This window comes from Nomascus leucogenys, chromosome 3 (assembly GCF_006542625.1).
Source record: "Nomascus leucogenys isolate Asia chromosome 3, Asia_NLE_v1, whole genome shotgun sequence".
NCBI classification, from domain to species: Eukaryota; Metazoa; Chordata; class Mammalia; order Primates; family Hylobatidae; genus Nomascus; species Nomascus leucogenys.
Genome location: NC_044383.1, coordinates 72,983,319 through 73,006,285, shown reverse-complemented (window position 1 = coordinate 73,006,285; position 22,967 = coordinate 72,983,319).

Sequence of the window (22,967 nt, the reverse complement as noted above, 5' to 3'; positions counted from 1 at the left end):
GTCCTTCATATCAAAACAAAACAAAACAAAAGAAACAAAACAACTTAAACCTAACACTTTATACAAAAGTTCACACAAAATGAGTCAGAGATTTAAATGTAAAGAGTAAAACTATAAAGTTTTTAGAAGAATTCTTATTCGTTGCTATTGGAATTGCAAAATAGCATAAGCACCTTGAAAGATAGTTTAGCAGTTTCTTACAGAGTTAAAAATACACTGTATACACTTAACATAAGACCCAGTAATCCCACTTGTGGGTATTTACCCAAGTGAATTGAAAACTAGCATATACAAAACAAACAGAGCAAACAACAAGCAAAAACAATATGCGTGGGCCAGGGGTGTTGTCACACACCTGTAGTCCCAGTGACTCTGGAGGCTGAGACAGGAGGGTAGCTTGAGGCCAGGAGTTCAAGGCTGTAGTGCACCATGATTGTACCTATGAATAGCTACTGCATTTTAGCCTGCACAAGACTTCATCTCTAGAAATAAAATTTATAAGATATTTGCATGAATGTTTCGAAACTTTATTCATAATAACCCAAACTGGAAACAACCAAGATATCCTATAATAGGTAAATGAATAAAAAAACTATGGTACTTTCATACTGGGACTATAACTCAACAGTGAAAATGAAAGAGCTATTGATTCACACAACAACATACATAAATTTTAAGTGTGTTTAGCTAATTGAGAAAAGCCAGACCAAAAGGCTACACATTATATCATCTCATTTATGAGATGTTCTGGAAAAGGTAAAACTGCTGTATAAGAATGAAACACAGCAGTGGTTACCAGGTTTGGGAGAAGGAAGGGTAATGAACTACAAATAAGTTGAGCTGGGGAATTTTTAGGGTTATGAAACTTCTCTGAATGGTATTGGGGTGATGGACATAAAACTATGTATTTGTTAAAACCCATAGTACTGTACATCACAAAATGTGAACTTCAATGTATATATTAAAAATATAACCATAATATCTGGAAATCCAGAACAGAATACAGACGATGAAAGAAAAATCTGAATGTCTAACAAATACACAATATAACCTCATCAAAGATGTGGGAAAAAAGGATTTGCCCTAAGTAACATTGGAAAACAAGGTTCTAACTACATAATGTACAGCTAAAGACCAAAGAACCAAATGATACTCTTGTTGGTAAACTTGTTTTTCACAGGGGTATTTGTGAGTATTTCACAGGAGTCGTTAGAATTTATTTATAGGGTTCAGTAAATAAGTAGATAAATTGCAGATAATAAGATGCAGTTTTCTCCTTGTCAAGGAAAGTTGTTACTAATAAGCATGGGGGGCACCTAGAAAGTACCCTGTGGTGCTGAATTAGAGTTTGAGACATTGGTAGGAACTTCTGTTTATTTTAATATATATGCAGATAGATAGCTACAGTAGTAATTATAGATGCGTGTATATAGATAATTATAGATGTGTGTATCAAGATGTGTGTGTACACAAAGTATACATTCATGTATTTATTTTCCTGTCTGTTAAGAGGGTCTAAAAGTAGTGACACTCAGTGGCAATGATCACACTCAGCATCCAGGTCTTGGTTTCTAAATAACACCCTCTGATACAAATCATGCTCATTTGAGAAGTGTCTGAATCTGGGGCTGAGTAAATAAAAAATTACAATATGAGCTGGAGCATTGTGTCATGCCCGAAAGTAAGAAAGTGCAAAAGAAAAAAAAAAGAAAGAAAAATGAGAGCATGTTGATAGGACATGGAAGTCAACTGAAAGACAGTTCTTTGATCAAGGGTAGAACGATTTAAGCAATAACATTAAAAAATGTAGTATTAGATGTTTCTCAACTTATATTTTAGATTCAGGAGGTACATGTGCAGGTTTGTTACCTGTATATTTCATGACACCGAGGCTAGGGGTATGAATGATCTTGTCACCCAAGTACTGAGCATAGTACCCAGTAGTTTTTCAAACTTTGTGCCTCTCCCTTCCTCCCTCCCTCCCTCCTCTCTCTAGTAATCCCAGTGTCTATTATTGCCATCTTTATGTCCATGAATACCAAATGTTTTGCTTGTGAGAAAATGCAGTATTTGGTTTACTGTTCCTGTGTTAATTCACTTAGAATAATGACCTCCAGCTGCATTCATGTTGCTGCAAAGGACATGATTTTGTTTTTTTTAGGGCTCACAGTTTCCCATGGTACATATGTGCCGCACTTTCTTCATCCAATCCATCATTGGTGGGCACCTAAGTTGCTTCCATATCTTTTTTTTTTTTTTTATTATACTTTAGGTTTTAGGGTACATGTACACAATGTGCAGGTTTGTTACATATGTATCCATGTGCCATGTTGATTTCCTGCATCCATTAACTCATCATTTAGCATTAGGTATATCTCCTAATGCTGTCCCTCCCCCCTCCCCCCACCCCACAACAGTCCCTGGAATGTGATGTTCCCCTTCCTGTGTCCATGAGTTCTCATCGTTCAATTCCCACCTATGAGTGAGAACATGCGGTGTTTGGTTTTTTGTCCTTGCGATAGTTTACTGAGAATGATGTTTTCCAGTTTCATCCATGTCCCTACAAAGGACACGAACTCATCATTTTTTATGGCTGCATAGTATTCCATGGTGTATATGTGCCATATTTTCTTAACCCAGTCTATCGTTGTTGGACATTTGGGTTGGTTCCAACTCTTTGCTATTGTGAATAGTGCTGCAATAAACATACGTGTGCATGTGTCTTTATAGCAGCATGATTTATAGTCCTTATACCCAGTAATGGGATGGCTGGGTCAAATGGTATTTCTAGTTCGAGATCCCTGAGGACTCGCCACACTGACTTCCACAATGGTTGAACTAGTTTACAGTCCCACCAACAGTGTAAAAGTGTTCCTATTTCTCCACATCCTCTCCAGCACCTGTTGTTTCCTGCTTTTTTAATGATGGCCATTCTAACTGGTGTGAGATGGTATCTCACTGTGGTTTTGATTTGCATTTCTCTGATGGCCAGTGATGATGAGCATTTCTTCATGTGTTTTTTGGCTGCATAAATGTCTTCTTTTGAGAATTGTCTGTTCATGTCCTTTGCCCACTTTTTGATGGGGTTGTTTGTTTTTTGCTTGTAAATTTGTTTGAGTTCATTGTAGATTCTGGATATTAGCCCTTTGTCAGATGAGTAGGTTGCAAAAATTTTCTCCCATTCTGTAGGTTGCCTGTTCACTCTGATGGTAGTCTCTTTTGCTGTGCAGAAGCTCTTTAGTTTAATGAGATCCCATTTGTCAATTTTGGCTTTTGTTGCCATTGCTTTTGGTGTTTTAGACATGAAGTCCTTACCCACGCCTATGTCCCGAATGGTATTGCCTAGGTTTTCTTGTAGGATTTTAATGGTTTTAGGTCTAACATTTAAGTCTTTAATCCATTTTGAATTAATTTTTGTATAAGGTGTAAGGAAGGGATTCAGTTTCAGCTTTCTACATATGGCTAGCCTGTTTTCCCAGCACCATTTATTAAATAGGGAATCCTTTCCCCATTTCTTGTTTTTGTCAGGTTTGTCAAAGATCAGATAGTTGTAGCTATGCAGCATCATTTCTGAGGGCTCTGTTCTGTTCCATTGATCTATATCTCTGTTGTGGTACCAGTACCATGCTGTTTTGGTTACTGTAGCCTTGTAGTATAGTTTGAAGTCAGGTAGCGTGATGCCTCCAGCTTTGTTCTTTTGGCTTAGGATTGACTTGGCAATGCGGGCTCTTTTTTGGTTCCATATGAACTTTAAAGTAGTTTTTTCCAATTCTGTGAAGAAAGTCATTGGTAGCTTGATGGGGATGGCATTGAATCTATAAATTACTTTGGGCAGTATGGCCATTTTCAGGATATTGATTCTTCCAACCCATGAGCATGGAATGTTCTTCCATTTGTTTGTATCCACTTTTATTTCATTGAGCAGTGGTTTGTAGTTCTCCTTGAAGAGGTCCTTCACATCCCTTGTAAGTTGGATTCCTAGGTATTTTATTCTCTTTGAAGCAATTGTGAATGGGAGTTCACTCAGGATTTGGCTCTCTGTTTGTCTGTGATTGGTGTACAAGAATGCTTGTGATTTTTGTACATTGATTTTGTATCCTGAGACTTTGCTGAAGTTGCTAATCAGCTTAAGGAGATTTTGGGCTGAGACAATGGGGTTTTCTAGATATACAATCATGTCATCTGCAAACAGGGACAATTTGACTTCCTCTTTTCCTAATTGAATACCTTTTATTTCCTTCTCCTGCCTGATTGCTCTGGCCAGAACTTCCAGCACTATGTTGAATAGGAGCAGTGAGAGAGGGCATCCCTGTCTTGTGCCAGTTTTCAGAGGGAATGCTTCCAGTTTTTGCCCATTCAGTATGATATTGGCTGTGGGTTTGTTGTATATAGCTCTTATTATTTTGAGATACATCCCATCAATACCTAATTTATTGAGAGTTTTTAGCATGAAGGGTTGTTGAATTTTTATACATTTTTTTCAGCACCACACCACACCTATTCCAAAATTGACCACATAGTTAGAAGTAAAGCTCTCCTCAGCAAATGTAAAAGAACAGAAATTATAACAAACTGTCTCTCAGACCACAGTGCAATCAAACTAGAACTCAGGATTAAAAAACTCACTCAAAACCACTCAGCTACATGGAAACTGAACAACCTGCTCCTGAATGACTATTGGGTACAGAATGAAATGAAGGCAGAAATAAAGATGTTCTTTGAAACCAACGAGAACAAAGACACAACATACCAGAATCTCTGGGACACATTCAAAGCAGTGTGTAGAGGGAAATTTATAGCACTAAATGCCCACAAGAGAAAGCAGGAAAGATCCAAAATTGACACCCTAACATCACAATTAAAAGAACTAGAAAAGCAAGAGCAAACACATTCAAAAGCTAGCAGAAGGCTAGAAATAACTAAAATCAGAGCAGAACTGAAGGAAATACAGACACATAAAACCCTTCAAAAAATTAATGAATCCAGGAGCTGGTTTTTTGAGAAGATCAACAAAATTGATAGACCGCTAGCAAGACTAATAAAGAAGAAAAGAGAGAAGAATCAAACAGATGCAATAAAAAATGAAAAAGGGGATATCACCACCGATCCCACAGAAATACAATCTACCATCAGAGAATACTACAAACACCTCTATGCAAATAAACTAGAAAATCTAGAAGAGATGGATAAATTCCTCGACAAATACACCCTCCCAAGACTAAATCAGGAAGAAGTTGAATCTCTGAATAGACCAATAACAGGTTCTGAAATTGTGGAAATAATCAATAGCTTACCAACCAAAAAGAGTCCAGGACCTGATGGATTCACAGCTGAATTCTACCAGAGGTACAAGGAGGAACTGGTACCATTCCTTCTGAAACTATTCCAATCGATAGAAAAAGAGGGAATCCTCCCTAACACATTTTATGAAGCCAGCATCATCCTGATACCAAAGCCTGGCAGAGACACAAACAAAAAAGAGAATTTTAGACCAATATCCTTGATGAACATTGATGCAAAAATCCTCAATAAAATACTGGCAAACCGAATCCAGCAGCACATCAAAAAGCTTATACACCATGATCAAGTGGGCTTCATCCCTGGGATGCAAGGCTGGTTCAATATACGCAAATCAATAAATGTAATCCAGCATATAAACAGAACCAAAGACAAAAACCACATGATTATCTCAATAGATGCTTCCATATCTTTGTTATTGTGAATACTGCTGTGATGAACATGCAAGTGCAGGTGTCTTTTTGGTAGAACTATTTATATTCATTTGGGTAGATACCCAGTCATGGGATTGCTGGGTAAAATGGTAGTTCTGTTTTACCTTCTTTGAGAAATCTCCAAACTGCTTTCCACAGTTGCCAAACTAATTTACATCCCCACCCACAGTGTATAAGCATTCCCCTTTCTCTGCAGTCTCTCCCACATCTGTTGTTTTTCCTGTTTTTTTTTTTTTTTTCCTTCTAACTTCTCTTTTAGGTTTGTAGGGGGAGTTGATGTGCAGGTTTGTTACATGGACAAATTGCGTGTCACTGGGGTTTGGTGTGCCAATGATTTCATCACCCAGACGGTAACTATAGTACCCAATAGGAAGTTTTTTGATACTCATCCACCCAACGCCATCTACCCTGTAGTAGGTTCCACTGTCTGTTGTTCCCTTCTTTGTGACCATATGTACCCATTGTTTAACCCCCACTTATAAGCGAGAACATGTAGTATTTGGTTTTTCTGTTCCTGCATTAATTCACCTAGAATAATGGCCTCCAACTGTATCCATGTGGCTGCAAAGGACATAATTTCATTCCTTTTTATGGCTGTATAGTATTCCATGGTGTATACATACCACATTTTAGTTATCCAGTGCACCACTGAGGAGAATCTAGGTTGATTCAAAGTCTTTCCTATTGTAAAAAGTGCTGCAATGACCATAAGCATGCATGTATTTTTGTGGTAGAATGATTTACATTCCTTTAGGTACCCAGTAATAGGATTGCTGGATAAATGGTAGTTCTTTTTTAAGTTCTTTGAGAAATTGCTGAACTGCTTTCCACAGTGGTTGAACTAACTTACATACCCACAAGCAGTGTACAAGCATTCCCTTTTTTCCACAACATCACCAACATCTGTTATTTTTTGACTTTTTAATAATAGTCATTCTGACTGGTGTGAGGCAGTATCTCATTGTAGTTTTGATTTGCATTTCTCTGATGATTAGTGATGTTGACAATTTCTTCATATGCTTATTGACAAAGATGCCAAAAGCAATTGCAACAAAAACAAAAATTGTCAAGTGGGACCTAATTAAACTAAAGAGCTCCTGCATAGCAAAAGAAACTATCAATGGAATAAACATACAGCCCACAGAATGGGAGAAAAATTGGTAACTATGTATATGACAAAGGTCTAATGTCCAGAATCTGTAAGGAACTAAATTATCAAGCGAAAACAAAAACCCCATTAAAAAATGAGCAAAGGACATGGACAGATATATCTCAGAAGAAGACATACATGCAGTATCAGAATAATCAAGTAAATATGTTTGAATTTCCTTCCAGATATAAGCAAATGATTGAACAAATAAATAAATGGGAGAATGGGACAGATCTTTTTTTACAAAAATAAAAGGCTTTTAAATAATATTTGTAAATACCTCTCCCTTCTGTAGGTGGAGTTTATTTTCCCTCCCCTTGAGAGTGATCTGGTCTTAGTGACCTACTTCCGAACAATATGATAGGAAAAGGGAAAGTTAGTAACTTTGCAATGAAGAAAATGGACAGATATCAACTTAACAAAGTGATCAAAGTTAACATCACCAGTGAAAAGTCATGTATTCCCTGACAGGCTATGATGAGAAGGACATCTCATATTTATGGTGCTCTTCCCAGAAAGCTACAATCTCAGTCTAATAATGAGAAAACATCAGACAAACCCACACTGAAGAACAGTCTACAAAATATCTGACCTTACCAGTACTCTTTAAAAGTAATAAGGCTACAAAAAACTCCCCCCAAACCCCCAAAAAGCAAAGAACAACAAAAAAGGAAAAGCTGAGAAACTCTCACAGATCAGAGGAGACTAGAAAGATCTGACAACTATGATCTATGTGAACGGTACTCTTAGTACTCAGATAAAAGTTTGACAAAATCTTCATAAATAGGAAGAACTCCCTATTAATTATCTTCTAGAACCTTAGGGATGAAATAACATTAAGCTTCCCATGATTTCTATGGGAGTCATCAGCTATGCTATATAAGGAACAGGACAATAAGTAAAGGTATATAGAGGTGTTTGAGGTCTTAATAAAACAAATGTCTTAGTTAGACAAAAGATAATAGAGGAAGCAAAACATGGGTGCAACTTTTCCCTGTAGAAGCAAAGGAAGTTATAATACAAATGTTTTATCAACAATAGGAAGTAACTTTGGTATAACTAATAGATATAACTGATCTGGAATAATTGGAGAATGGGAGTTCTGTCAATTTAGTATTTTATTAACTGAGTTATTCACATTTACCAATTATGGATGCCAGTTTTTTAAAGGGCTAGGAAATGTCAATGCTCTTCAGCTAAAGACCACTGAGACCCCTGCAGATATCTTACCAAGAAGAATGCTCACTAGGAGAAAACTAAGTTTTCTTACTAAGAATGTGTAAGAAAGAAGCTATTACAGAATTTGGGCTTTGGCTGAGTAACTTGGGGAAGGGTATAGGGAAGTAGGGGCTTTCTCTAGATTGGGGCTACAAGAAGGCAAAGCAATTTTATGATTGAATGTCTGAATGAATCTTATCTATAGGGAGGACAGATTAAAATGGGGATAATGCTGAAATCAGTATTCAGAAGTAGCAGTCACTCAGCTAAGAAAGAGGGATGTTTGATATTTCCTGTGCTGCATGATGATTTTGTTTTGGCTTATTTTATCAAGGTGTCCAAGCAACCTTATTGAGATACTGTGCATTTATGTCCAACAGGAAAACAGCCTGGCCTGACTGTGAATGTCAGACCAGTTTCCAGCAATGAGGGGCTCCTTTTTGCTTTCTCAGAAACAAGAAAAATACCTCTTTTTGACATGTAATCTTTGGTTGCACATGTCTGTTATGGAACTTAAAACTGCTGTCACTTAGGTTACTTTTTTGTTTGTCGCCTAAACAATGGTCACTTTAGTGGACACCATTAACCACTTGCTCTTCTTGAGACACTCTCCTCTTGGCTTTATTGACATGGTGCTTCTCTGAGTTTCCTCTGCATCTCTGGTCCTGATTCTTAGCCTTCTTTCTCCCTGATTCTTCTCCCACTCTAAATGTGTGGATTACCTGGGGCTTACTCCTAAGCCCTTCCATTTTCAGTTTCCACTCTCCCCATTACTGATCCCACCCATTCATATAGCTTTAAGTGCTGTCTCTATAGGGGAGTTCCAAATTTATATGTTTACCTTGGATTTCTCCTTTGACTTCTAGACTCATTTATCCAACTGTCTACTTGATATCTTCATTTGAAATTTCACAAGAATCGCAAATGTAAAGTGTCTGATATAGTTTAGATATTTGTCCCTGCCCAATCTCATATTGAAATGTAATCCTCAGTTGTTGAAAGTGGGGTCTGGTAGGAGGCGACTGGATCATGGCTGTGGATTTCTCATGAATGGCATTCTCTTGGTGCTGGCCTCATAATAGTGGGTGAATCCTAGCAAAATCTGGTTGTTTAAAAGTGTATGGTACCTCTCCTCCTCTCCCCCTCCCTCTGTTTTCTCTGCTTTTGACATGTGATGTGCCTGCTCCTTCATTTTCCATCATGACTGTATGTTTCCTGAGGCCTCCCCAGAAGCTGAGCAGATGCCAGCACCATGCTTCCTATAAAGCCTGTAGAACTATTAGCCAATTAAATTTCTTTTCTTCTTTCTTTCTTTCTTTCTTTCTTTCTTTCTTTCTCTTTCTTTCTTTCTTTCTTTTCTTTCTTTCTTTCTTTCTTTCTTTCTTTCTTTCTTTCTTTTCTTTCTTCTTTCTTTCTTTCTTTCTTTCTTTTTTTTTCTTTCTTTCTTCTTTCTTTATTTCTTTCTTTCTTTCTTTCTTTCTTTCTTTCTTTCTTTCTTTCTTTCTTCTTTCCTTTGTCCTTCTTTCTCTCTCTTTTTTTTTTTACAGGGTCTTATTTTGTCACCCAGGCTGGAGTGCAGTGGTGCCATCATAGCTCACTGCAGCCTAGACCTACCTTGCTCAGGTGATTCTCCCATCTCAGCCTCCTGAGTAGCTGAGACTACAGGCTTGAGTCACCATGCCTGGTAATTTTTTTTTTTTTTTTGCATTTTTTGTAGAGATGGGGTTTGGCCATTTGCCCAGTCTGGTCCTCAAGTTCTTGGGCTCAAGGAATCCACCAGCCTTGACCTCCTAAAGTGCTGGGACTACAAGCATGAGCCACTGAGCCCAGACAAATCTCTTTTCTTTATAAATTACCCAGTCTCAGATATTTCTTTATAGCAATGCAAGAATGACCTAATACAGTGTGTAAAGAGGATTTTATTGATTTTCTGCCCAAAAGTCATTCCTCCTCTGGTCTTTGGTGTCTCAATAAATAGCCCCACAATCTATTCAGATTCTCAAAATTGCCATCTGGGAGTCAAATGTGATTTGCATGAGCCCTCATATATGATCCATCAGCAAATCTTGCTACTCCTACCCCAAAATGTATCTCACATCTCTCTACTTCTTGTCTCCTCCATGGTCCAGCTCTAGTCCAAGCCACAGTTATCTCTTCCCTTCATGAGAGCAGCTTTGTTATTGAACTCTTGGCTCCCACCTTGAGTATTTTTCCTCTATTTTTATGAAAGCCAAACTCTTCTTTTGAAAGCACAAATATGATTAAATAACTTTTCTATCACCTTAACATTCTTCAATAACTTCCCACTGCACTTTAAAATAAAATCTAAACTCTTCCCCATGTGCCCCACTTGACCTACACTCATCCTGCCTATCAGGCTTTTCTCTTCTGAGACACTCTCTCCCTCGCTCATTATGCTCCAGTTGCATGATTTTTCAAAACAAATAATTATCCAATTTTTCAAGCTCATTCCTACCTCAGGGCCTTGAGCTGGCCCTTCCTGTAAAATCACCCCCATCCCCACACAGACACATCTTTCTTTATCCATACCTTCCTTCACAAGAAAGGCTTCTGCTCCACTTCCAGTCTGTGCTTCAGGTTTCCCTCCAGAGACAGCCTGTCCCTGACCTATCTATCTAATTAACTCCCCTAATTACAGTCTGTCATTGGCTTTTTAAATTTCTTCCTTACCATTTAATAGAATTCACAATTTTCTACTTTTTAGATAATGTAATATCTATATTTCCTGCAAGACTGAAAGTTCCAATAAGGCAAGAGTAATATGTTTTGTTTCCTACTCTGTAGTTCTGCATTTAGCACATAAGCAGCACTCTGTAAATATCTGTTGAACATATGGACATATTAATGCATTGTCAGTCACTATTCCCTTGGAGTAAACTAGGTTTGTTCTCACCGGCTTCAGAAACACTACATGAGTGAAGGGGGGCAGCTAAAAATATGGAAATCATCAAAGAATGTAAAAATGGACTCTGTGTCTGTAGGAGGTAGAGGATGAACAGAGGTGATGGGATTCAGCCATGGGAAAGGAGAAAGACCACTGCACTTGGATTCAGAAGACTGAAGGTCTGGACCAGATGCAGGAAGTTGAATAATTCGCTTAGGCTCTGTGTTAGACTGAATAAGGCCCTCCAAAGATGCCCCATCAATATGTTACCTTACATTACAAAAGAGGCTTTGCAGAAGTGATTGAATTAAGGATCCAGAGATAATCCTGGGTTACCCAAATGGACCCAGCGTAATCAGCAGGGCCCTCGTTAGGCAGGAGAGTCATACTTAAAGATGAAGATGTGAGGACAGAGCAGAGCAATGTGGGGCCACAAGCTAAGGAATGCATGCAGCACCTAGAAGCTGGAAAAGGAAAGGAAATGAATTTTCTCCTTGAGCCTCCAGGAGACACACAGCCCTGCCAACCCATTTTAGATTTCTGACCTCTACAACTATAAGACAATAAATTTGTATTGCTTTTAAACCACTAAATTTGTGATAATTTATTACAGCAGCAATAAGAAACTAACATAAGCTCTGAGACTCATCTCTAAAATCTGTCTTACTTACCTATTTGTTTGTTTGCCTTTGTTGCTACTATTGTCTCTGCAAACTAAAATTAAAGTTATGTAATGGAAGAAGCTACATCTCTGTTGTCCACTGTTTTATTTCCAGGATCAAGAACAAAGCCTGACACAGAGCAGGTTTTAAATAAATATTCGTTGAGTCAATGAGTAGATGAACACAGAGTTCTATCCAGTGGGGTTATTGTGAAGACCAAACATGCAAATATAAATTATAGACTATTTCAACAACTGAGCAGAAGTCATTCCTCCCATTCTCCCTGTGATTTCCTCTTCTTTTTAAACACATTCATTCCCTCTGTGGCCTTTCCATGGGGTCTCCTTTACTCCTCTCCCGAGTTCTTCCTCCATCATTTGATGCCCTTTTACCTAATTCTTCCCTTAGGCTCTCTACCCTTAATTATATTATGTGATATCTAACTGTCCTGCTTGGGGATCCAGATGTGACTGGATTATATAAATACAGAGATAGCCAGTTCTGATTTACATGTATGGCATACATGCATCCCTATGACTTTGATTAAATTTCATATGTTTCATTTTAATGGATTTTAATAAATCACTTTAATGATTAATGATGTATTCATTTACCTTAATTTGATTAGATCATTGCATATGAGAGAAATCTCCTGTTCTGAAATTGCTCATGTTAATCACGAAATTGCATCATAATGTAGTGACTAAGAGAACGTTTTCTTTTCAAAAGACAATTGTTTCACATGCCATTTTAATCAAATTAGGCAGAGCAATTCCTCTGTAGCAAGACAGTGCTGAAAAGCAAGTTTGTGACCCAGCTTTCTTCCTCTTGCAGCCTGCTGGATGACTCACACTGTCATATGCTCTGGTTTACCAGGCACTGTCTATGTGTCTTTCTGGGTTATAGATTCCAATCAATATCATGCAAAAAAAAAAAAAAAAAAAAAAGTACGTGCATGTAAAAGAGGGGGTGAGAGAGAGGATAAGTGAGGAAACATACTGAGAATCTGACAGCAATACAGTGGGCTCTAACTTTTAAACCTGTGGTTTGCGATTTCAAATACTCAACATGTGTTAAGTGAAGTCATGCAACGTTCCCGAGGAAAATTGTTGACTGAGACAGGTGGTTGGTTTACCTCTGCAATGCTTGTCATCATGTTTTTCTTGAAATGCAGATGTAAGGGAGGTGTTGGTGAGAGAGGTTGGGAGGAGAGAAGGTTGATTGTGGTAAAGTTTTCATTAGGCAAGGACTCCAGAAGCCTCCTCCATGTCAAAATATCTCCTACTCACATTCAAACAGACATTCACTTGGGTGAACAGGCTCCTACTTCAATTTTTTGCTATCTAAATTTGTGAATATTTTCCTTTCTTGAAGATAGCAGCCTTACTGATATGTTTGTACAAACAGGCTTGCTTAGCCCTCTCGCATATATGTATGTATATGTGTGCATATATATACAGTATACATGAACAGTATATTATATATGTGCATAGATACACACATATATAACTATATGAATACACACACACATACACACATATACCAAAGAGCTCATATTCTCCATTGAATAGAGAAAAATTACAAAAGTCAGGAGGGGTGTTCTTAAATAAATCTTCTTGAGTGATTAATTCTAATATTCATTTGTATCTTTATTAACTTCAATTATATAATAAAAGCATCATTTATGTAAATCAATACACAAGGAATTATTTCAAAGTTTTCTGTATTTATCATTGACTTTGCATGCATGTGTTTCTTTGTTCAGCAAACCTTCATTGAGCCTCTATTGTATGCCAAGCTCTATGCTGATTTCTGGAATTGTAGATATGAAAAAGAAATATTCTTGCCCTTCTAGAGTTCATAGAACAATGGAAGAAGGAATATAAAACAGTCATATTGCACAATATTGTGGTAAGAGTTGTAACTGAAAGAAGGGACATAAAATAGTAAAAGCCTGAAAATTATCTAAACTTTCACTGTTTCATTTTACTTACCTGATCTAGAAAAAAATATAATGAGACATTAAAGTAACTTTTAATTCTTGTATTATGACACTTTAAATTATAATTGTCAAAGAATAATTTTTCCAGACATTTTAGTCAGCAGTGTCAGACTTCCTAGGGATTTATTCACACAATTTCTAGGTAGATCAATGATCTGTAGTTAATCTACAGAGTAACAGGATTAGATTGAACAGCACTTCCAGGTCTTTCCCACATACTTTGTCCTGGAGACTAGCCATGAAATCAAAGAATTGCAGAGTGTATATGTGGCGAGGGAGGTGGTGGGTAGTAGGGAGTCTGTGGATACTATTATTGTCCCCATTTTACAGATGCCAGCAATAAAGTCAAGAGAAGTTTAATAAGTTTTCAAGAATACACAACTAATGTATGGTTAGGCTGAGATGTGAGTATAAGCAATTCAGATCCAGACACCGCTGTGGTAGATATCTCTCACACTCTTTGAAGTAGAGGAGACTAGAATTAAAAAGCTCAGTAGTTTTAGCTTGCTGCAAATTTAACATGAGTTAACAAGTGGCCAACAAAACAGTTTAAAAAATAGCTTTGCTAGTAAGAATATATCTATTTATATTAATAATCACTGCAAACCAATTACTCCAAAACTTAATAAACACACTATCAACACACATTTATTATTTCACAGTTTTGTGGTTCAGGATTCTGGTTGCAGCTTTCTGGATCCTTTGGCTCACGGTAACTGACAGGCTGTGATCAAAGTGTCAGCTAGGGCAACAGAAAGCTCAAAGCTTGACTGGGGTGGGTTCACTTCCCAGCTCACTCACATGCTCACTGGCAGGATTCCGTTCCTCTAGTGCTCTTGGACTAAGGACCTTAGTCCTGATTAACTGTTAACCTGAGACGTCAGTTCTTTACCACATGGCACTTTTTTTTTTTTTTATTATACTTTAGGGTTTTAGGGTACATGTGCACAATGTGCAGGTTTGTTACATATGTATCCATGTGCCATGTTGATTTCCTGCACCCATTAACTCGTCATTTAGCATTAGGTGTATCTCCTAATGCTGTCCCTCCCCCCTCCCCCCACCCCACAACAGTCCCCGGAGTGTGATGTTCCCCTTCCTGTGTCCATGAGTTCTCATTTTTTATAGAGCTACTCATAACAGACAGCTGGTATCCCTCAGCACAAGGGCTCTGAAAGACGGCAAAAAATAATGAGAGAGGTTGAGCAAGACAGAAGCCAGAGTGTTTTATTTTAATGTAATCTATCCTCAGAAGTGACATCTAATCATATTTACCATATTCTCTTTGTTATGAGAGTCACTAGGCCCAAGCAACACACAAGGGGAGGTGATTGCACAATGTCATGAATACCCACAGGAACAGATCATGGGGGCTCATTTTAGAGGCACCTACCACACTGTTACCAGTACCAGGAGAAATTTACCTAATGTCATGACTTTGGGACAGCTGAAGTAATCAATATGCCAAATATATAAAATATATTTATGTAAGATATACAGAAATAAAGATAGATGCAGATCTGCATATACACAGTCAGATACATATACAAATAAATGTAAGAAGCTACAAAAAATAATTTGGTTATCTAGATCGAGGATCTTCACCATTTCAATTTCCACCACAAACACTGTCATGTCAAGAAAGTTTTATATTTTTCTAGCAAAAACTCATTCAGATAGAGGAAAGCTTTCATAAATATTTCACAAGCCCTCGTCTCAATTCATTCCTTTTCTCATGGTCATGAAAGCCTGTAAGCAAATGGATACGAAAAGTTGTTTATTTTGTCCCATGGACAGTTTCCTGCTATTCTAAAAAAGCTTTGACCAATTCTCCTTTATACCCCATTACATTAATCAAAAATCCTAGATTACCTATGCCTTCTCTGTGCTGGTGACCTGCTCCCTGCTTGGAGTCAGTGCCAAATTTTACTTTTCTGCCTCAACATCGTGAAAATGACTTCAGTCTGGTAACCTATACTTGACTTCACTCCTGGGAGTACTGTTTAACATTTTGAACCTGAATAACAACCTCCACTCATTGGAAGGTTGTTTTTATATTTTTTAGTTTTACATCAGGGGTAAGGGTTCAAGTTCCTGTCATTGATATTCAGAAAGTATCTATGTGAACAAAATTACCACACATTTCATCATGATAGCTGATGAAGCCTGCTTTTGCTATACTATATAAATCTAAGTTACACTATAGCCCTCCTATTAGCTTTTAAAAATATGTGTGTAGTTGAATTTATCTTCATGTACAGAGAGAGCACTTCATTGATTTAGAAATTAAGCTATGTAATTACCCTAATGTGTAATTTTTGGTACTAACATATTTCTGCAGAGATCTTCTATTATTTGTTGACATGAGAAGCTAAATTTTTCCTTCTGAGTTATATTTGCCTCAGATGTTTGAAATAAAATCAGCTGAGTCCAGATTATAAACATATAATCATTGGGTCACAGACTATGGCATTTTAGAGACACTTTTCAATTAGGCTAGGTTTCCTAAAGAGAAAAACACAAAAGTTTAAACAATCAATTTATGTATTCAAGCAATATTTATTGAGTGCCTGCTATGTTTCATGTACTATGTTAAGCACTGAGAATACAGTGTGAAAAGACAGAAAAGACTGATCTTTTGGAATTTAATGATAAAAAATCTCATAGAAATTGTATCTTTAAAATCAATTATCTCTTAGGAATTGGGTGGCTATTTCAAAATATTCCAAAAATAAGGAGTCCAATTCTAACTAGAGAGCATATGGCTTGTTGCCCATGCCTCCGCTCAGCAGAAGAACTAAGATTCATTTATCATTTTAGTGCCAATAGATGACCACATGGGTGGGTTTTGGAGAGACTATAATAAACCCACATCAGGTTCCCTTTCCCATGAGGTTTATAAAAACTTTTTGTTGCTATCCTGTTGATAGCATAGGCATAATACATGTTTGACAACATTTACTGTCCAAACAGAAAAATATGCTATAATAAATTAATATATATTTTTAAATTTATTCAATTATATACATATACATATATATTTTATATATGTATGTGTATATATATATTTTATATATGTATGTGTGTATATATATATATATATATAGAGAGAGAGAGAGAGAGAGAGAGAGCCAGATGGAATTAATATTGCTTTGATTAGGTAGGAATTGAAAAAACTATTCTAAAAAAGTCATAAGGAACTCTGGCTAAGGTGATCTATAGAATTATAGCCAGAATTTATTAAGGTAAAGGATATGTAAATGACATCTTTGTACACTCTTACTGATGTCACAAAAAATGTGCGTGTGAGATAGATATTATTAGCCCCATTTTATAAGCCATTTGTTAAACACAGTCATTACTAAAAATTAAGTTGCACAAACTTTAAAAACAATCAATACTCAATTGAATGTACTACATTTTAATTAGTTCACTAAATTTTGCCATTACCTATGCTCTTGAGCTTATCTATGTTTATTGTGTCTTTATGGTAAAAATACAATATAGTGGTGTGCTACGCAGCATATCTCTTCCCACTTCTGTGTTTAATGATGTCAAACATGGTAGGAACATTTATACCACCAAAATAAGCTAATGATACAAATCAAAGCCTTTTATTTTGCTGAGCTAGTTTTTAAATATATGCCAGCACACTGCTGGATACTGTCTTAGAGAATGTATTCCTTGCTCTGAGCCAGCAATTGATTTAAGGTGCTATTGTTTTTTCTATAGACTGAATAGAAGGCATCCAGAAACCTTAGAAGTGAGATGACAACTCTTATTATTATATCTAATGACCTGCTTACAGTTTTCAGTCACTTCCCTACAACTGTGTCTTTATTTGATTAGATATTTTAGTATTCAAGGAGAAATGCTTTCATCAGGGGATACATTGAAATGAAAGTTGGTACTGACACTAAGTCACTTTGAGATTTTTAATACCACTAGAAAAATGATCACAAAAACAAGAAATGAAAATTGGTTAGAGATGGTGATCTTGATTATCAAGGGGATATCATTTTGTTGCTTGAGCATCAGGGAGAGATCATAGGACATAAACTCAGAACATTTTTTTGAGTTGCCTCCTGGTACTGCTATGGCTGGTGGTAAAGTTAATGGAGACTACAATAACCCCACACAGTTGAAACTATCAAGGCGCACACCTTTCGATAAGGAAGGCTGGGTCACACCACCAGACAGAGAACCTGAACCAGCTGAGTTTCTGGCTGAGGGCAAAGGAAACATGAATGAATGCAGTGTGGGGAAAAAGTTATAAATACCATGTAGAACATCATTACCAGTTGCAGAAAAGAGGACTGTAATAGCTAATCATGTTTTTTTCACTCTGTTATTCACATGTTGATATAATTTACCAGTTGTTTTTCTTCTCCTCTCCCACTTCCACTTGATAAAGTGATAAAATATATTAGTTCATATATTACAGGAATCAATAACTAATTCCAGTCAGCCTAAAAGTAGAATGAATATCACAAACGAGATTTTGGGTCTTCCCTTTTGGGGAAAAGACTAGAGCATATTTATTTGTAAGAGAAATGGTTGCTTTATATTAAATGAGAGCATGTTGTAATTTCTATATAATTGTTTAGAAACTCAAATGTGGGAAGAAGAGCGTTGAGTAGCCAAAGATGTGGACAGTAGTGGATACTGCGAATTGTTTCACTCAACACTTGCTTTAACACTTTTCTAGCTTGTCTCCTGAACTAAAAATAACAGAAACAGAGGAAGAAGAGGAGGAGGAGAAAGAGAAGGAGGAGGAGAGAGGGAGGAGGAGACCTGATTCCTTGAAGGTAGGTTTCTAGTATGGCTTTGATTTTGCCAAGCAGATACAGCTTTGTTAAGACTTAAAAGGAGGAAATGACCAACATGAGAAAGAGGCTGTCCACAGTGCTGTTGGATCTTCTTGCAAGCATGTTAGTGACAGGATCTGTTCCTTTAAGGTAGCAGTAGAGAAGATTTCAATGTCCAGCCTTTATGTCATAGACTTTGAAGTGTATGAGATGGTAGCAATAGGGCTACCAGAATAGTTCTGTATTATAGTTGGGCATTTCTCCTAGTTATTCTTTTTCCTGGCCATATAGCTATATACTTTCCTGGACCTCAAGGAAATTCTATAAGCTAACTATATCTTTTAATAAACCCATTTCTGTTTAAATTAGCTGTAGCGGATTCAATCTTCTACAGCTGAGAGTTCCGACTGGTACATTATTTGGACATGCCATCTCTAATAGTAATCTCAATTACTCACTCACATATTATTACTGCTATAGAAAAGACCAAGCACAACAAAATTAAGGGTGTGCTTTCTGAGATTTTGGTCAAAGGAAATTCCACTAACATCTATCATAGTAGCACAGTTAGAAGACAAAGTAGTATCACACTATTTAGCACAACTCAGATAATCAACTACTTGAGAAAAGAGATCACGCCTTATTCATCCTTTTCATGTAACTGCTCAACATCAAATACTGTGTTGTACTGAACCTGAAAGCAGGCTTTTCAGTGGAAGAGGGTATGCTGCTCAATGCTCATTCCAAAGCCAGTGAATTTAGGGAGTTCACATTCTGGCTTTAGAGATTGTTTTCACTGTAATTCATAATACATCAAATATTCTCTCTCTGGCTCAAGTGTTTCATCTGTAGATGTTGAATAGCAACACCTGACTACTACCTCTTAATAGTACCATGAGTAATAATAATTATCACAAATAGAAATTCCTAGGCATTTGCTATGTACTTTTTAAAGTATTTTATATTTATAAATTTATTTAATCTTTATAATCACCTTATAAACTACATCTACTTATCCCCATTTTACAGATGATGGAACTAAGGCAAGTCAAGGTCTTATATGTAAGATTCTAGAATTCAAGTCTAGGCAGCCTAGAGCCAGAATCTATACTTTTCACCACTCTGCTTTATTGTAAGCAAAATAAAAAAATTATTATATAGTGCACCAGAGATAGAAAGAATAGAGTAATGCAGTGAAAGCAACATGGGAAATGCTGATTTTAATGGCTAGAAGCTATGAAAGTGGCATATTTTTCAAATAATTTTGAAAGAATTTATGGTAAAGCATTATTTTTTCTTTTAGGCTCTATGAATATTTAGGAAATCTAATTTTTTTTATTACTGGTATATACATATGTTCTCATCTCTATATTAGAAGCTTGGAGTTGGATCTAGAGGCCTTATTAGGATTACATGTGAGTATAATTTCTTAAAACATTTACACTTAGATAGGAGGACATATATATGGATATATATGTGTGTATATATGTGTATATAGGTATATATATGTATATATGTGTGTGTATATATATACATATATATATTCCACATATACCATATATATACATATATATGTGTGTGTGTGTATATATATATATATATATATATGGAACAACAGTAAGCTCCTGAGGGATAGCATTCATATATTTTCTTGAAATTGTTATATTTCCAGTCCATAATGCTTGGAACTTAAAAAAAAAAATGTTTGTTAACAGGATAAACACCAGTCACCATGTTATTATATGTTATAGGAATTCATAGGTGTAAGAATTTAATAACACCTGGAATAGCCACGATTTCAGGAAGAAAGTAAAACTTGAGTCTTACAGGCTGGCTAAGATTTTGATAAAGAGGGAAAAGAAGATAGGGTGTATCAGGTGAGGAAACAAAGTAAGTGAAACTATGGTGGTGGAATGAGTACTACAACCTTATAGAACAGCTGCTGTGGTGTCCTGTGGGCAGCCCTTCATTCATGAGAAGGCCAGATGGGCAGCTGGATATCTGGCAAACAATATAGAGAGCTATTATGGTAGATACATTGATTTTTAAATGTTCTTTGGAGAAAATCAAGCCAATTTGTAGCAGGTAACTTTTAAGCCTCATTAACTGTTAATGGTCAATTTTAGGCATTTATTTGTAAAAGTGTGAGAATTGCATGAAAAGTTAACTGTTGAGACACTGTCAAGAAAAGTATTATTTACTGTATTATTTTTATTTTATGAAGGAAGAGAATTTGTGGAATATGCTGATGAAAAACATAATTGCCCTTTAGTTATTTTCCTCTCAAAGCTACAATGCTGCCAGGGAAATAAATTACTTCAGGAATCTTGATGATTAAATAACAAGATAAAATGACCGTGGTAGCAGCTGATTTTGATACCTGACTATTCAAATATGGATCAGTTGCATCATTTACATCAAACACAATTAGTTACTTTCAGAAATAATTATAAAATGTCTTCAAAGGACTTTTCCCTGCAAATAATCTTGTTAATGGGCCATACTATTTTATTACTGTGTTAGTTTGACCCACTAACAAATATTTTTGATTAGACTAGAAATCTGCGAGTTTTAAATTAAATTTTTGGAGTGATTGGGGATGAGTTCAGGGTAGAGATTATGGAGCGATTTAGGTCCCACCCCCACCCCTTCCTGATGTGACCACTGGTCCTGCAGAGGGTGCTTTCCCCATGTTTTTCAGGAGCTACTTGCATTGGTGTCTCTGAGTGTTACCATGCTATCCCTTTTCTCTCTCTTTCCTTCTATTTTCCTTCCTGTCTTAAATAGAGCTATGTTGGGTGAGGTTATATAAAGCTTCTCTGATATTGGGGTACAAGGAGAAAGAATAATTCTGAGGCTTTGTTTGTTCTTAAAGATTCTTTCTCGTTTCTCAAGCACTTTTACGAGTAGTTATTTCCATTTCTCCAAAGTTGAACCAGTAAATGAATCATGCTATCTGGAATCCTTCTATCCCCAATTCACCAGAAATGAGGACATTCCAAATTTTGACCAGCTCTTTTGATATTGAACAAAGATGTATGTTTTCAAAATGAATGGACATGGTGGGGTTATTTTCTGCAGTCATAAACAGAGTATCATCCAAATTAGAAAAGATAATCCCAATTAGTAAAATAAGAAATTTTTAGAATAGGCAAATATGCTAGTATATATGTGAATGCAGAATCTGTTAGTCTTCAGCAATTGCTTTATTTTGGATCATGAAACTTGGATAGGATTGACTCATGGCTAAATAGGATGCACTAAAAAGTCCTACTTATTACAAAGATATTCAGTGACGTTAATAATCCACAAAATTAAAAATTGGTTTATTACATAGGGCATGACATGAAGAAAGATGAGCAGTTGTTTAACATCTCTACTGATGATAAATCAAGTGAGAGTTATGGAAAGTCAAAGCAAGTTGATCTTAAATTATGTATCAGAAATAATTTTTCGACAATGAGGTTTGTTATCTTTGATGTCACCAGTGGAAGATCTTTAGGAAAGAGACTTACAGGTACTTGTGGCATTTAATTATAATCTTCCATAATGATTAATATTTACCTCATCTTATTCCTCACAAACACACATAAAAATTGAGGCAATTTTAAAGAAAAAATATAATAAGACAAGATACAAATAGTAAAACTCAGAATCAGAAAAAGAAAATTTGATTATTGCTTGTACACACACCAAGACTATTTTTTCTAAATTGCAATTTGGTAGAAAGCAACCTGTTTATACTGAGGATCACATGATACGTCACATTTTATGTTACAGAAACCTCCACTAGCTTCTGTGAGTTAGGTTGTCTCTGGCAACAGGATACTGATTGTCCTGAGACTGTGAACTGACTAAGAACTGATGCTCACAGCATGCTCCCCATCCTGTCAGTCAGGCTGCAACTGAAACTGGCTAGATGAAATTCACTGGAAAGCAGCTGAAGACTAAAGAAGGTTGACAAAGTTAATGAGAGGCTGGGGAACCAGGCCCAGATAGTGGGATGGACCAGTGGAGCCTTGAGGATTTGGGCATCTGAAAGGACAGCAGTGGCCAGCAGCAGCCAGCAGCCAGTAGCAGTCTGGTCTGGCTCTGCCATTGCCATTGTGATGAATTTGATGTCCCCTTACTCTCTGTTGTCACTTGCTTAAGATTTAGACTCCTGGGAGGAATCATCTGACTTTCCATATTATACTATGCTTACTTCAAACTTTCTCTTTCTACTGAATTAAGTGGCATCACTCTTTGCCTCAGGCCAAAAAACTCAGTCACCATTGGCACTAAAGCCCCACTCACCTCACATCCAAATCAGCAGATCTCGTGAGCTGTGTTTCAATATCTGTCCTAAATCCAACCGCTTCTCAATAATCAGGATAGCCAAGATTCTATCCATGCACTTATTATTGAATCCATTCATTACCTACCCTACCATTAACCTACCAAGATGTGATTTCTGCCATCTTGGCCAATTGGATCATAAGCTCATTTTA